Genomic DNA, 12,282 nt, shown 5'->3' on the forward strand with positions numbered 1-12,282 from the left:
CAAGTTCTTATAAAAGTGTGCCCCTCCGAACCTCCCCTTCAAGAGTGACATAGATAACCCATGCAAATGTATAAGCATGACATAACTTATCATCGACCAGTTAACATTTTGAAAGCTTTACTATTGGTTTATATGTTTTTTGAGTGTATTAGGATAGTTAGTGAGTGGGGTCAGCTTCGGTACGCCCGTGACAGTGAGATTGTTGACTTTTTGAGTCTGTCTCCTGTTTTGATTATAAAAAACCACAGTATCTCATCTGTGTGCTTAGTGTATGAACAGATCTACCTTTCTAAAGCATAGATGATAGATGAGAAATGGAAGCAGAGAAGCACCCAAATAAGCACATCTTTTGGCGCAACCCATGAAATTCTCGAGGAGCAAAGCATGAAGCCTTTGTCTGTTTTAAGTTGTATTTTTATATTTATCATTTAGGTATGTAATTATAATGAAAGGTGTAAAATAATTAATGCATATCATGTATCTAGGGATTATAAGCTCAAGACCATAGATTGACCTTAGGGATTAACGCCAGATTTTTGAGACTAAGTAAAAAGATCTTAGAAAAGACCTTAGGTCCTTACACTAGCCCTTATAAAAGTCCCCATTATCACATATGCTATCAGGGGAAACTTTTGATTTAAATCTGAACCTAAATACACATTTTTAGTGTGTTCAGTCGACCGAACCCTAACATACAGAACAATTTCGGTCGACCAAACCTCCTCAGGTCCATAGTTGACCATTTGGTCAACCGAACCAAAACATACTAAGACCTTTGATTGACCGAACCTACCCAAGGTCAAAAGTTTAAGCATTTGGTCGACCATCCTTAAAATGAACATCAACTCTCTGGTCAACTGAACTAGCACATGGGGAAATCCTAATGCCCTGGTCGACCAAACGTAAAGTAGAAAAATTGTCTCGTCGACCGAACATCCAAATTCTGTCAACCAAACTTAGCCTGGTCGACCGAACCTCGGAGGTTTAAAAATTGCCTCATGTCTGGTCAACCAACACCTTAGTTCAAAAACACCCTGGTTGACCGAACTAAGCAATCCGATCGACCGAACCTTAAAAATGGTCAACCGAACCTCTCAGGTTGCTTGAATTTTATCGAGGTTAAAACGTGGTTATTTTTTATTAACCATACTTAACCTTTCTAAAATTCCATCTATGTCCCCCAACGGTTATTTTTTGAGTGTGTCTATATATATGGGTTCATTTACAAAAATTAAAAGGGGATTAGGGCTTTTGATTAAAAAACTTTCTTTGAAATTTTTAGAGCTTCACTTCCACATACTAGCTCATATACTCCAACTTGTTTTTTATTCCTCTTTCAAAACCAATTTCGTGAGAGTATTTTTGAGATTATCTACAAGTTTATACTCTTATATTGATTGTTAATTTTAGGAGAGTTAAGCTTAAAATTTCTCCTCATAGATTTAATCTATAAACCCGTTTTGTGGGGAAACTTGTTAAGCTTGTGAGTATTTTCACTTTATTGCAAGACTCTTGAGCTTGCTTGTGTTTTTTGAAGAACATTTTTTTTTTGACAAGCTTGCTTTGCAAATATCTCTTGTGCTTAATCTTTTGAAAATCATTTTGAGACATTTTATTTTACTCTTGGAAATCTTTGAAACATTATTTGTGGTTCATATATTTATGTAGATTGTTTCGAAGAAACTTTGCTAACACACTCTCATACATTGATTACACATCGACATGATATTGAGAGTAGTTTCACATATCTTCACTGAGCTTATATTTCCTATCATTTGGAAATGCATTGATTATTGCTTGTGCATATCGGTACAAATTTTCTTGTACTAGAAGCATCTTTATTTGTACACAAAATTTGTGCTTACTAATTGTATTCAAGGCATGGCATGAGGGGGTATTGATCTAGCCCTTTTTATGGTCTTCTCTGCCCTGCAAGGAGACTGTGTAAAGGTTGAGGTGAGCCCAAGTAATTTGAATTTGGTTGTAAACGGTGTCGCTCCACCCATTAAGTGAGCAATAGTGATAATCCTTGGACTTTTCGAGCTGAGGCGGGGACATAGACAGTATTGGCCGAAGCCCAATAACATATTGTGCGTGTACTTTATATTTCTAGTGCTTTATATTCTTGCATGTGTTTGTTATATTCGATATATTGTGAATGCTGCGCAGGATTTAATTTCCACATATTATCTTCGCAATTGGTATATGCTTAGAAAGATCCTAGGTTGTGAAATATTGCTGTTGGATTAGTTGAACCTAGGAGAAAAATTTTAAATACCCAATTCAACCCCCCTCTTGGGAATACACCAATTCCAACAGAGGTGGATGTGCTAGAGCTAATAGTGTCCATCCCTATTTAGATCAACATTGGCCAAGTGGTAAGTTATGCTTAATCTATAGGTTTTCTTGGTTTGTCCACGTATTCAGTGAGGGACGGCTCAATGGGTCACACTTTCATGTCAACTATTTGCAATTTACTCTTACAACACTTATTTGCAATAGTAAATACTTGAAAAGGTCTTAGAAAAGTGTGTCCCTTTAAACCCACCCATATTGAGTACATGGATAAACCATGTAAACCTATAGGTTGGGAATAATTTATCACTTGGCCAATGTTTACCTGAATAGGGATTTTTAGCCATAACGTTTGAAAACTAAGGTGCAGTCCCAAAAGGGGGAGGGGGGTGAATTGGGTTTTTAAAAGTTTCTTTTCAATCTTTTTACAAAATCATGATTTTTAGTAAATTCAGCAAACACACAAGAGTTGTTTAATTTTAATTCTGAATTTGATCAACCCAAAATTCAATATCAACACAATTCAATGACAATGAACCAAGTAATTAATTAATTAATCAACCAAACAATCAATTTATCAACCAATCAAAATATAAATGTATAACCTGCAGCACTTTGCAATATTCAGCGTTTGTAAAAACTACAAGTAGAGTTTGAATGATAGCCATGTATTGATTTTGATTAAAGCCCTACTTAAAATTTTTTTTCTCTTCCTTTTGACTAAGGTTTCCACAAACGATTAATCAACGTACTCCCTTTAAGGTTTTCGAAAAATATTAATCAACGTACTCCCCTAAATTAAAAGTTTTCTCAATCTCAGCATTTAGCTTCCTACACTCAAATACACACCACACAACTTATATATACAAAAATTTAAAGAGAAAGGGTAGAGAGTGAGGCCGAGATTTTTACGAGGTTCGGCTTACACCCAACCTACGTCCTCACCTTAGGCTAATACCACCTAAGGATTCCACTATACCGTTCCTTTCCGGGCGGAACAAACCATTACAAGCCTCTTTAAAGGCAGAGTCCCTTTTCCAAGCGATACCCCATGTTTGGACCAATGATCCAAACAACCTTGAACAATTAAAGAACTACAAAAAAAGAAACAAATATTGGTGTACAAAGACACTCTCATGATAGAGCTTATTAGTACAAGTTAGAGCACTAATATACTTCAAATCAAATATCAAATAGACAATATGAAGCTCAAGAATGAATATCACCAGAGGTTCTTTCAAGTATTTGAGAAACTCAGTTACAAATTAAGAACTGTAGGCTTTTATTCAACAGAATATCAGTAGTATTCTTCAGCAAAAGTTTGAGCAAGAAAGAGCTTTAGAAGAGTTTGAAATTTCAATGCTTAAATACTGATTGTAATGCTTGGTGTATTGAATTCCTTTGGTTTAGGGAGTATTTATAGAGTTTTAGAAAGTGATTCCTTCTTTCCCACGTTACTTGGAGTGTCCCCTAAGTTTTTACAATGTTTAGTTTTGAAAAAATTATTTTTAGAATTTTCCCGTTGCTATTTAAAATTTAAATTCACTGTAGGTCAGTTGACTGGGTCACTCGACTGGGCCTATTTTATATGGGATCGATCATCTGGGTCACTCGATTGGTCCTGTTCTGTATGATGTTAGTTGGTTGGGTCACTCGACTGGTCCTGTTCTGTATGGGGTCAGTCGACTAGGTCACTCGACTAGATCGATTCTGTTTGTCCAGAAATTAAATGAATTAATTGTCAGTCGACTGGGCTTTCTGGTTAGTTGGCTGGACAGTCAATTTTTCACAACTTTAATATTTTCAACACTTTGAACCCTTGATTTTTGAAAAAATCAAATGTGACTTTAAAAATCATTTTTAGGGGTTTTTGAAAATTGGTCTTTATGTCTATATTGTATCCTAAAGAGCTTTATATATCTATATTAATATTGAATGAAGTACTTACATATGACTTCTTAAACATAGACACTTTAAGCACTAAGTCTTCATGCTTTTTCTATTTCTTAAGGTCCATCTTGACTTCATGTCTTTTTTTGAAACCAATGCACAATGCCTATTGCTCTCCAATGCTTCAATATTAGGAAAACTTTCATTTGGTTGACTTTAAGTGTAAGATTTCTCCTTTGATAAGGCTTGTGAGTTTTTTGAATATTTAATCCTGAAGAATTATCACTTTAACCAATACATGTTAAATTTCCTTGATTTGTTATCATTAAAATAAGATTTGTAATCCTTGTTAGGCCAACAATCTCCCCCTTTTTGATGATGACCAATAAGGAGTAAAAAATGAATGAACCTGGTAAGGCTCCCCCTTACAATAAGGATATTTGTACAATGAAATAAATCATATCTCATAACATCATATCATATTCCATATGAGTGAACCTAATAAGGCCCCCCTTACAATAAGCCTATTTGTACAATGAAATAAATCATATCTCATAGCATCATATCATACTCCATATTCCATATCTAGCAAGGTCATATATATTTTTTTCAATGCATTTTTACTCAAGACTCTTTCCCCGTTTTGACATCAATCAAAAAGCACAAATGCAGCAATAGATAATCCTATTCATCCAGATGCATATAAAAGTGTCAACAAAAATAACATCAGGAGATAAAAAAAGTCAACAAAACAATCAAAAGATATAGTGTCATGAAACTGAGATGCTAAGTACAAAGAGTAATAAAAGATCAATCATCTGCAGCATTATCATCATCAGCTCCATCTTTGTCATCTTCTCCAGTACCTTCATCATCACCTTCTTCCTCTGCTTCAGTTATGTCTTACTTTTCATCACTGCCATCATCACTCACAGGAGCAGAGCAAATATCCATGGGATCAGTGCTGCATGAAGAGCTAGCCATATGCTTTTCAATATGACCAAGTTGCTAATCTAGTGATGAATAGATGGCTTGAAGAGAAGAAAAATTTGCTTGAAGAGATTGGAGTCCAGATTGCATGTTACCGCTGAAGGTTGTGAATTTTTTATAGAAAGGTTGAAACCAAGCATGGGTAGCATCAACTGGAGGTTGTTATTGATGCATTTGCCCTCCACTATCCTTGATAATCCAATCGTCCTCATATTTTTCATAACCCATTTGTTTGAGCGTAGTAGAATTAAAAAGATCATAATTGGTACATTTGATAAATAAATCATTAGGTGAGGAAACTTGCAAATGAGCAAAGATCAGATTCAAAATTCCTACATAAGGAAGAATAACCAGCCGAGCTTTAACACGGTGAATCATCCACTTAAGAACTAAGCTGGATAAGTCAAGTTTCTTGCCTTTGAGCAAGCACCATAACACAAAATAGTATAGATATGAGATATAAGCATGAGAACCAGCATGAGGGAGGATATTGTAAGTGACAATCTTTTGAAGTATCTGGGCTTGGAGGTTCAGATGTTTGTACAAAGGAGGATTTTCAAATGAAATAAGTTCATTAACCATGATTAATGGAAGAAATTATTCAGGAGTAAATCCTTGTTCCATTATCCATGATGTTCCCAAACGAGGACAATCCAAATCTCCTTTGTTTATTTTGAAAATAGTTGCTACGGTTTCTGGTGTAAGAGCAATTGACTTGCCCATTACTTCGGTTATGATCACGGACTCTCCCTTAACCATATTAGCATAAATTTTTTTCACAATTTTAGAAAAGTGTCCTTTGACTTGATACAAAACAATTTTTTTCCAACCGAGGTCATTTAACATTGATAGAATTTGAGGAAAATTTTCGGTGAAAAAGGAAGCATCTAGAATTTCACCGAAAATCGGATCCACCGTTCATAGATGAGTTCTATAGAAATTCTTGGCATGAGGAGCAACAAGCCACTGTTCAATGAAGGAGTCCTTAGAAGCTTGTGAGGAAGTCGATGGAGTTTTACGCCCAACAGATTTGGTTCTTAGCATTTTTTATTTTCAATGAAAACCGAACAACTTTAAAACCCTAGATTTTCTTGAGGGATTTGATTTTGAAGATGAAATAATGGTTTATGAAGATTGAGGTGCTAAAGATCAAAGGGGAGTGAGGAGGTGAGAGAGGCAAAAATAGGGTCAATTGATTGACTGCTCAAAAGTTAGGGGTTTTTTTTTTCGTGCTCATATTTAATTTAAGTTCCATCAATCAGTTCATTGGACTCGTGGTTAGTCGGCTAACTCTTTGATTTATTGTTAAATTTTTTCTTTCCTTTAGTCAGTCGACTGGACTTATGGTCAGTCGGCTGACCTTTATTCTCTTTTTAAAATATGTTTCATTCAGTCGATAGGACTTGTGGTTAGCCGGCTGACCTTTATTCTCTTTTAAAATTTGTTGCCTTACACAACTTCTCTACTGTGTAACAAACTAAGCTCTCTTCTTGTAGCTATAAATATGTCTTCTAGTAGAAGTTTTGTGAAAATATCTGCCCATTGGTCAATTGTATTCACAAATTCAAGCATAATATCTTCTTTTTGCACATGATCTCTTAAAAAATGATGTCTTATGTCAATATGTGTTGTTCTTGAGTGTGATTAGGATTTTTAGATATTTTTATTGCACTTGTATTATCACACCTGATGGGTATGGCTGAATACTCTAAATTAAAATTTTTTAATTGTTGTTTCATATAGAGTGTTTGTGCACAACAACTACCTACTGCCACATATTCAGTTTTAGCAGTTGACAAGGCTACGGAATTTTGTTTCTTGGAAAACCAAGAGACCAGAGACCATCCTAGAAAGTGGCTGGTTCCACTTGTACTTTTCTTATCTATCTTATATCCTGCGTAGTCAGCATCTGAATGGCTAATCATTTCGAACCCGGTATCCTTAGGATACCAAAGACCTAAGTCTATTGTTCCTATTAGGTATCTTAGTATTCTTTTAACAGCTATTTGATGTGATTTTTTAGGTGCTGATTGAAAATGTGAGCGCATGAAAACACTAAACATTATATCGGGCCTACTTGTCGTTAGATATAGTAAACTTCCTATCATGCCTCTATAGTATTTCATGTCTACCAGTTTCCTTTTTCCATCTTTGTCAAGACTTATTGAAGTGGTCATGGGTGTCCTTATAGGTTTACTACTTTCCATATCGAATTTCTTAAGCATGTTTCTTATATATATGGATTGACTTATGAATGTTCCATTTTTAGCTTGCTTAAATGTAAACCTAGGAAATAATTTAATTCCCTCATCATACTCATTTCAAACTCGTTTTGCATATATTTTGCAAATTCCTTACACAATTCATCATTTGTTGCACCAAATATAATATCATCAACATAGCTTTGTATAATTAACACGTCTTTATTTTTTGTTTTAATGAATAAGGTGCTATCTACCTTTCCTCATGAGAAGCCATTTTCTAGGAAGAATTTGCTTAGTCTTTCATACCAAGCTCTAGGAGCTTGTTTTAATTCATACAATGCTTTAGTTAATCTAAATACATAATCAAGATGCGTTATGTCTTCAAAACTTGGAGGATGTTTCACATAAACTTCTTCATTAATGTAACCATTTAAAAATGCACTTTTTGCATCCATTTGATATAATTTAAATTTTTTATGAGATACATAAGCTAAAAGCATCGTAATTGCTTCCATTCTAGTTACGGGAGCAAATGTTTCATCATAGTCTATCCCTTCTTCTTGATTGTATCCTTGAGCTACAAGTCTTGCTATATTTCTTATAACTATGCCATTTTCATCCTTCTTATTCCTAAATACCCATTTAGTTCCAATTATCGAGTGGTCATTGAGTCTAGGGACTAATTTCCATACTTTATTTCTTTCAAATTGGTTTAGTTCTTCTTGCATAGCTATTATCCAAGAATCATCACTTAAAGCTTCTTCTAGATTTTTAGGTTCTTCTTGTGATAAAAATGCATAGTGGATACAGAAGTTCTTTAATGATGATCTAGTAGTTACTCCTCTAGTAGGTTCTCCTATTATTTGATCTTTAGGGTGATTTCTTATATATTTCCATTCTTTTGGTAGTTCAATGATTTTATCAGCATCATTATTAAATTTTTCTTCATTTTTCTTCTTTTGCTTCTTCAATATCTAAGTCTTCTAATTTTGAGTATTTTGATTTTCTTTTGCTTTTGTTGTTTTATTGAATGGACTTTCTTCATCGATGGTTACATGAACTGATTCTACGATAGTAAGAGTTCTTTTGTTGTATATCCTGTAGGCTTTACATTTTAATGAATATCCTAGGAATATCCCTTCATCAGTTTTTGCATCAAATTTGCCTAAGTCATCTTCATCATTTAATACATAGCATTTACATCTAAAAACATGAAAATAAGAGATGTTAGGCTTTCTTCCTTTACAAAGTTCATATGGTGTTTTATTTAATTTTGATCCTATTGACACTCTATTGATTACATAGCAAGCAGTATTTACTGTTTTAGTTTAAAAGTATTTTGATAGATTATGTTCATTCAACATTGTTCTTACCATTTCTTGAAGTGTTATATTCTTTCTTTCAACAACTTCATTTTGTTGTGGAGTTGTAGGTGCTGGAAAATTATGATTAATTCCATGTTCATTGCAAAATTTATCAACATCTTTGTTGTTGAATTCTCTTCCTTGATCACTTCTTATGTTTGAGACATTATATCCTTTTTCATTTTGAAGTTTCTTGAATAGATTTATCAGCATATTACACTTCATCCTTGGAGGCTAAAAATAATACCCAAGTAAACCTAGAATAGTGATCAACTATTATAAAGGCATATTGCTTACCTCCTAAGCTTTGTGTTCTAGTAGGACCAAACAAATCCAAATGTATAAGTAAGGGTCTACTTGTTGATATATGTTTCTTCTTTTTAAAGCTTGTCTTGATTTGTTTTCCAAGTTGGCAAGCATCACAAATTTTATTTTTAATGAACTTTGTGTTTGGTAAACCTTTAACTAAGTTTTTTCTAGATAGGTTTGATAATAAGTCCATGCTTGCATGTCCTAACCTTCTATGCCAAAGCGAACAAGTTTCACTTATGGCAGTTAAGCATGTTACTTCTTGAGAGACTAAGTTTTGAAGATTTATACAATAAACATTGTTTATTCTATTGGCTATTGTTGGCCTTACAAGGCTTAACATCCTATTTTGATGCTAACAAACAAGTAGAACTTAACATACTTTGTTTAGTAATGTCTTTCTAGGACTCAATGATGAATGCAAGGTTAAAGAATTCATGAAAGTTTATATTTCAAAGAAGAATGAGTAATATGAAGCTTAAAGTATGGATTCAAAAATGAATTCAAAGATAAAACTTGAAGATCATAAGAGCATGGAGATTAAAGAGAACTTGATGAAAGCTCATGTCAACAATCACAGATCAAATGAAGCTTAAGACCTCAAATGAAATATCTTGAAAGCTCACAAGGATCAAGGAACATGGAAGACTTTATATCAAATAAATGATCCATAATGAAAGTTCAAAGAAGTTTGAAAGATCAAAGATGGCGACAAAGAGAACTCAAAGCAAAGAGTAGTCAAATCAGTTATTAGAACAAGCTTTGTAAGTACTTCAAGTATGATTCAAGTATGAATTTTTGAAGCTCATTAGGCAAACGAGACTTAGATACCTTAGTTTTAAGTCTTGGAACTTATTTTTCAAAGAAAAAAAAATTGAAATTCCAAGATTAAACAAGCAAAGAAAAGAGAGATAAAAAATGTTTTAAAATGAGAAACAACTGGTTGATAGGTGACTAACTGCCAATGAACAGTCAAATGCCATGATTAAAAAACCTTAAGTAAGCAGACAAAAGCATGACAGTCAGCTTTCTAGTGTTGGCAGGTGACTATCAGTGTAAATTGAGACGACTGCTTATGTTTTGCTAGTCGTCTGTCACCCTTCTGGTTGTTTTAAAAAACCTAGTTATTCAGTGATAGACGCCTAATTGCTTGTTGACAGCCAACTGTCACCTTACTAGTTGGGCATTTTAAACATGAAATACACTGACAGCTGAATACTAGAGTTCTCATAGTCAACTGTCACGCGGAAAAATTTAAAAACACAACGGACATATTTTGAAATTTTAAATTGCTTGGGGCTCAAACTTATTTAAATCTTGGACCCTACTCCAAGTAAACTTGGGGAACAAGTTAGATACTTTTCTACGTCTATAAATACACCCAAGTTTAATCAATTCAAAACACAAGAGTTCAATTCAGCATTCAAAATCTCTTTCAAGTGTTCTGAAATTCTCAAAGCTCTCTCTTGCTGTAAATTGGCATGAAGTTTACTAGAGTCTTGTTGATTCTCTCACTGATATTGTGCTACAACTATTAATTCTTTCATTCATTGAAAGAATTATATGATGAAATACTTCTAAAGCTTCAATCTGAATTTCATATTGTGAATTACATTGAAGTATATAGTTTTGAACTATACTGCTCTTTGAGGAGCAATTCTTTGTACATCTATTTGATTTATATCTTGTAGATTGATGATTCCAAAGATTGTTTGGATCATTGGCTGAGCGAGGAGATATCGCTTAGAGAGGCGGGCTCTAGCCTATTTGAAGGAGTGACCAAACGAGGGTACATCGTTTGGAGAGGCCGACTCTAGCCTACTGAAGGAGTGTATAAACGATCTTGTTTTTCCCGAAAAAGAAACTAATTTTAGTAATCCTTTGGTGGTTTGCCAAAGGCAAGGACGTAGGCTTGGTATAAGACAAACCTCGTAAAAATCTTGGTCTCACTCTCTCTTTCCCTTACTCTTTATTTTTGGCACATATAAATTGCGTGGATGATTTAATTTCTTAATCACATATACTACGTAATTTGGAAGTTAAATAAATTTAAAGTTTAATTTTAATTTGGCATTGTGGAAACCAAAAGGGAGTAGGTTGGTTGATCAAAACTTTGCGGAAACCTCAAAAGGAAGTACGTTGTTTGGTTAACACCCAAAGACAATTAACTAAAGAGTTTATTTAAAATCTCTATTGTTTGGAAATTAAGTTGAGGTTTGCATTGAAGGAACGATTTCACATTCACTATAGGGATTGGTTCAAATTTATATCCACAAGGCTTATATAAACAAACAAACCATCTTAAGTTCTTACATTACCAAAAGTGATGTATATTTTAATCTTGGTTTGATTGTTTGCTTTCAAATTGTGGTTGATTGGTTTGGTTGAATGATTACTTGAATGATTGAATGTTTGTGTGGTTGTGGATTAAATAAAGAAATAAGTTTTTTCTAAAAGTTTGAAGAATCAACAATAAGTTAAGAATTCCTAAAAAGATTTAAAAGAAAAATTTTAAAACCCAATTCACCCCCCCGGTTGGGACTATACCTTTGTTTTTAGCTGTGAATAGGATTTCATGATTTCTAGGATTTTGAACTATACACTTATCTTGCTTAGAGATTATACCATGACCTTTGTCACTAAGTTGACTTATACTTAAGAGATTGTGCTTTAGTCCATCAACTAATAAAACATCATCAATAGTAAGTGAGGGTTCCTTACCAGTTTTACCTATACCGATGATTTTACCTTTGGAATTGTCATCGAAGGTCACATATCTCCCATCTTTTTGAACTAGGGATGTGAACTTTGTTCTATCTCCCATCATATGTCTTGAACACCAGCTGTCCAAGTGCCATTTTTCTTTTGATAGAGTAGTCCTAAAGCATATCTACAAGGAAGGATTCATGGTGTAACTTTTGGAATCCAAACCTTCTTAATTATTTTTAAATCATGTCTAGTTTTAGTGTTTACTTTCCACTCATTCTTAACTTTGACATATTTTTTCTCAAGTGGACAATTAAACATTATGTGTCCCTTATTCTTTCACAAGTAGCAAGTGGTATGTTCATGTATATTTGTAGAGGATGTACTTGCATAGTTTTTTACTTCTTTTACAAAGTATCCCATAAATAAGTTCTTCTTTCTTTTGTTTGCAATTCCGTCACAACCTATTCCTTCTTTATTACTAGCCATCCTTTGTTGTCCAACCATCTTCTCAAAATTCTCTT

The sequence above is a fragment of the Malania oleifera genome, chromosome 9 (assembly GCF_029873635.1).
Source record: "Malania oleifera isolate guangnan ecotype guangnan chromosome 9, ASM2987363v1, whole genome shotgun sequence".
NCBI lineage: Eukaryota > Viridiplantae > Streptophyta > Magnoliopsida > Santalales > Ximeniaceae > Malania > Malania oleifera.